Consider the following 6,463-nt stretch of genomic DNA (forward strand, 5'->3'; position numbering starts at 1 on the left):
ACTATAACATCGACTGAGATAAAGAATAAAATGAAATATTAAAATCAAGATGTATCTCACTGCATTGCGCGAGTACCCTTATAGTATATATATATATATATATATATATATATGAGGTTCAAACGAGAACACCTCAATTTTACGAGAACGAAAGAACACTCTTATCACATGTAATAATACGCGTGAGGGGACCCTGTGATGTGCGGACGATGTGTTCTACGACTTAGCCCGCGCCAAAGGTTGTCTATATCTATGATTTAGCATCACATGTGATGGTCTTGATGAATTATAATATCATATCTACAACACTCTTATCACATGTGTTAATATTTGTGAAGAGGCTTAGTGGTGTAAGGGCGACTTGGCCCGCAACCAATATCACATTGAAAATAACCAGCATCTCTGATTTAGTATCACATGTATATTATATGTGATGAAATAATAGTATCACATGTGATTGTCTATAGTAAAAGGGTATTCTCATGTTCTTGTAAAATGAAAATGTTCTCGTTTAAACCCTATCTATATGTAGAAAGGTGCATTCATACAAAAATAATGTTTAAATAAGAGAATAAACCACAACCACCCATCTTATCTTATTTTATGGTTATGATTAGGTTACCAAAGTTAAGATAATAAGGACATGAAGGTAATTTTTGTTTTATAGATTATTTAATAATCATTTCAATCCCTAAAAATCCTTTTTTATCACTCTATATTGAATCACATGTGATTTATGGATTGAGTTAGACGTTAGATTATTTGACCATTTATTGAATCACATGTGATTAAGCATATAATATCACATGTGATCAAATATATGATAAGACAGTGATTATAAACTCTACTTTGAATCATATGTGATTTCTGATTTTATGGATTGAGTTACACATTAGATTCCTTGAATAACATATGATTATATATCCAATAATACATAAAGTAAATCGCATGAAATAATTAACTATATTAAATCATACAAAATAGATGAAATTGTAATACATGGCAATGTGAAACGAAATCTCTGAATAAAAGCCGGATCAAATCCAAAAATTAACCTAACAAAAGAGATGAAGCATGTGAAATCAAGCTGTAAAATTAAGCTAACAAATCATATAGAAATATGTAGAATCAAACCCTAAAATTAACCCAGCATAAAATAGACGAGCCACATGGGAAAAAGAGCACTTTATTTAATTGATATGTGATCAATGTTTTTTTTAAGTATATAATATTTATATACGGTAAATAGAACAAATAAACTCACACACTCTCCTCACATTTGGTGAGGTTTGAACCTTTGACCTCTTAGAAGGTCAATGACTCACATACCGCTAGGCCAAAGGCCCTTTGGTAACATGTGATCAATGTTTGTGGATGAGAAAGTTAGAGTATGTATTTTTGGTGGAGGTTTGTGGCAGTTAGTCAACGACGTAGTAGATTATATTCTAGAAACGTAAAAAACTATGTTATTGTTGCCAATACACTTAAAAGTTATCAGGTTTGGTCAATTATGTAGCTAGAAAATTAAACTTACATGATTTTCAAAATCATTTTAAGTTAACATATCTGGTTCGATTGTCGAGTTATTTGACCCCGATGATACAAGACATTTTTTGACTATTGATGTGGATATCTCGCCGCAAGCTCCTAAGATTATATGTTTGCGATCGTAGTGTTGAAAACAATCAATCGACCTCAAACCAAGAGTTTGTTCCAGCCACTGTGTATAGGGTCGAGCACCCTCAATATATACTTCCACTCGTTCCATATATGCCAAACCAATGTGAACCGGGTTTCCAGCCAAAACATACTTCCACTTATTCTATACCAATTGTTCCAAAGTGATGATACAACTCTTGCACTACTTCAAATGTTTCACCGAGTTCAGTGGCACTAGCATTTTCAGCTCGAATCTCTTTTTGTTTTTGCTTTACTGCATTCTTATCTCTTTGATCCCCTGGAGAATGTGATTCTGCAATGCCTTGTTACTACGCCATTTTTCAAATATATTTTTGATTTCAGCTTCAAGTTTTTCAATTGACCGTTTCATTCTGGTAGACATAATTTGAGAAGACTGGGTTAGATGATGATGTATTTTCAGCCGTAATGATGACGATGATGCTTGGTAAAGAGAGTTCAATTATTTGGTTGTTGTAATTTTTTCTTAGATTATAGGAGGTATATATACCAAATTACCAAGGTGACAACTCAAACCCGAGGTGACAATTCAATATTGAGCTGACAAATTTTTATTAGGTATTTTATGATCATGTTGTGTTTTCAGTTTTGTATTATGTTATATTTATAATTTCCTGACTAGATAAATGTATCCAAAACTATAACTTTATACTCAATACACAACCTTTTCATATATTACCGAATACGGTTTTTGTAGAACTCATTAGCAAGATAAATCGTAGATGTTCTATTAAGAACCTTAGGGTCGTAAAAATAAAATTATATAAAAAAATACATTGTAAAAATGATATTATATTAAAATTAATACATTGTACACTTACCATGATGTAGACGATTAAATTTCGTTAATAGAGATTGTATTATGGTAATGGAGATTACATTAAGAAAATGAAGATTAAAGGATTGGCTTTGTGTTGGTAATATGAAATTTGAATTGTTTATATAGTGGGTTGAAGAAGAAAAAGACAAAATTGAATAATGTTTTGTATTGGGAAGCAACAAAAAAAAGTTTCTTTTCCGTAAAGTGGTGGGGCCCTTACGCACCGGCCGATACGTAAGGGTGGGTCCCACCGTCGCATGCATCGGTCAAGTCAAATCAATATTTTTTTATTGCAAAATGGTCCATGTATGCACTAACATTTGCTAAACGAGTAACGGGTGGTTAATGTTGAAAATTTTATAATTTAGGGTTAAAAATATAATTGGCTAAGAACTCAGGATTATTTTGGTCATGAAACGGTATTGAATTATCCATAATTTCAAAAATGCCATCTTTTTAGCCCTTGATCGGATAAGATGGAAGGCTAAGATTTATTCTCTTATTTTCTTATTTTGTCACTTTTTTTAGTTCAAAGATTTATTGATTTAAAAAAATCTCAGGGACTTAATCACTTAAAATGTGATAGTTCCTTAGGTTTTATAAACCCTTTCCTTAATATTTGCAACATCCCAAATCCATATTTGCATAAAACCACATATTCCATTTAACATGAAATACAAATATACACATTAGTCCCAGTATATATAAATTGCTACATACAAAAGTAGCTACAATTTCTTTCGATATACACTAAGTACAAAACTTGTAAACATAACAAGTTCTCAAGTACATATACAATAACAATTTCCAAAATTCACAGATGTAATGCAATCATGATTCCCTTCATATTTTCCTCTTTCTCTTATCCTCCAAATGTGTCCGGCCTGTAATGCAAATTTTTAAAACAAAACGAGGGTTTAACCATAAAGTATAGTAAAAAATCCATTTTGATTGCTATTACATGGTGAAAATCAGCAAAACATTATTTGAAAGCCCATATTTGTATTTTTAAAACAAATAAACAACATTTTATTGAAACAAACTTTTTTGTCGCATCATATAGATGAGACAACATCATCTTATCGCATTAAATAATCAAATAATCAAGTTGTTGCATCCCACATAAAATACACCAACTTATCGCATCACACTGATGCGATAACACATTTTTGTCGCATTATACACATGCGATAACCCTTTGTCGCATCTCGAGGACGTGATAATATTTCCTCGCATCTCATTGACGCGATAATCCAATCTTGCCGCATCATAAGGATGCGATAACCACCGTTTGTTGCATCTCATTGATGGGATAAGCATACTTCTCGCATCATACTGATGCGATAAACCCATCATGTCGCATCACAAGGATGCGATAAATAACCCTTCAATTTTCAATCCCAATTGCATCGCATCACACATATACGATTAAATCAACCTCATCGCATCACACTGATGCGATAACAGATTCCTGTGATCAATAGATCATCATTTTCAGAATTTGATTATGCCACCTTTATACCAGTATACTCATCTTCTGATTATGCCACCCTTATTACAAAGATGTACACAACTTTTGATTATGTCACCCTTATTACCAAAAATACTCATCTCCTGATTATATCACCATTATTACCAAATAATACTCAGCTCCTGATTATGTCATTCTTATTATAATCAGTTGATAATATCATATCAAAACCCAAAATTTACGCTAATAAATAACATATAATCATCAAATACTCACGTATGAAACCTTATAATTCTTCACCAAAAACACATTAAATGATGTCTTTAAAATAAAATTCATCTTATGATCACAAAAAGATGAAAGCTTTAATAGCAACAAATTTCGGCTAAGAGCACAAAATCAATCTCTTCGTTCTTCTTCGAACCAGAAAACACACCAAAAAAGCTCACAAAATTTCTTTCTAAAACAAGAAATAAAAAATATGACACACAAACTCATCTAAAACTCTGGTTAAAAGACATTTTCAAAATAATTCCTCAATTATCACCACTTATTAAAAACAACCCAAAACTTTAAGGTTATCACAATATAAGAATAATAATATTTGTCAAAATTAAAAGAGGACATCAAAAGAAAAGAAATATTTGAACTTTATAAAATATTATTGTCTATGTTATTTTTTTTGAAAGGCAAAAGGAAGGACAAGGAAGAGAGCTTCGGCATGGCTATCATCCTCACCAAGCCAACCACCATATTAGAACAAAACAAATCCAGCAAGAAGCTAGATACAAGAAAAATACAAATATGTATATGTTATTAAGATATATAAAATGTTTTAATACAAATCAATCAATTGATATTATATATATATATATATATATATGAAAATGATGTGAATATTTATAAAAAATGATTAAAGTTTATGAATTATAATCAACTCTTAATATTAACAAACAATCGAAATATTTATGAAATCAAATATTTTATTAGATTAGATGAACAGTTAAAATTAGTTTATATGAATGTCATCGTTTGTATTTGAAATTCCCTACTAAAATAATGTTATAAGGGTTTATTAGATGTTTGGATGTGTGTTTTAGAAATTATTATATGATATTAAATATTTAAAACAAGATCATTAATATTTGAAGAAAAAAGTTGATTACTAACAACCCCAACCAGTTCCATACAAAACCAATTCTAAGGACTCCAATTTGAGAGAACATTTTTTTTTTCTCACTCAGTGGTTAAAGCCAGGGAAAGGGGATGAGGTTGGGATTGAACTTGGTCATGTCTTGTATTTGTGTAAAATTATCCCGTCTATTTATCAACTGAGCTATACGCAAAAAACATTAATATTACTAAGGGATCTTTTACCAAACACTTACCCGGATAAGAACTTATTGTCAAAATTCAATACTATTCTTTACTTAGAGAGTAAGATTTTAGTTCACCAAAACGGTATCGTATACAATAATTTACTTGATAAGCGCTAACCATGATAAGAGTCGTCGTCTTTACTTACAGGGTAAGACTCTAGCTCTTTGTCTTCGTTCTTACATGGTAAGATAATTGGTTCTTCCCATATTCATCAGTAAGATAACATAACTTGATAAACACTTACCAGATAAGTGTTTGGTAAACGGCCCCTAAAACATGATCTATGATATAGGATGATACTACTATGTTGTTTCAAAAAATGCAATATTCGATTTTTTATATAATAACAAAAATGTTTTTATCATTAATCGTATGTTTAAGATATCTTTAAAAAGGTAATAAAGTTTATTTGATTAAATGAAATTACCAATTTAAAGTAATGATTCTTTGCTAGAAAAACCAATTTGACCCGGGTTCAAATCCAAAGAGAAATAAAAATTCTCTTGTGGCATGTTGGTTCAAATGCGGTGACTCCAGACTACTCGCAAAGCAGGTGGTTGTCCTAGAATTAGTTGGCTCACATAGCTGGTTAGATATCCATGTTAATAAAAAAAAATATGATTTGATAGTGACATTTTCTTACCAAAAAACGGATCAGTATAAGAATAGAATGTATTTTATTTTCTTAAGGACGGATCACATTTTTATTACGACCGAATATCAAACATGCTCCCTAAATAAAATCAAGTGTAAATTATAGTTTTAATCCTTTTGCTTTCCTTCTTATAATTAATTAATTACATAAAGAAATAACTTGGGCAAAAAGACCACACTTCTGGGTCCTTTAATTTGGACCGATCCGGATAGGTCGTGGACCAGACCATGATGTCATGTTTGGATTGAACAGACCGTCGATGCTTAATCAGTCGAAACTCATTGGAGGAGTGGTTGCGTACTCGTCTTTTTTAAGACTTGATACAGGTCGAATCAGATAAAAACTATAACCAGATTGAATCATACAGCTTTGTTCAATTCGGATTCAGACGAACTCATTTTTTAAGGAAAAAACTTCAAAAATTGTTAAAAAAATAATA

This window comes from Cynara cardunculus (assembly GCF_001531365.2).
Source record: "Cynara cardunculus var. scolymus isolate 2C chromosome LG 5, CcrdV1, whole genome shotgun sequence".
Lineage (NCBI taxonomy): Eukaryota > Viridiplantae > Streptophyta > Magnoliopsida > Asterales > Asteraceae > Cynara > Cynara cardunculus.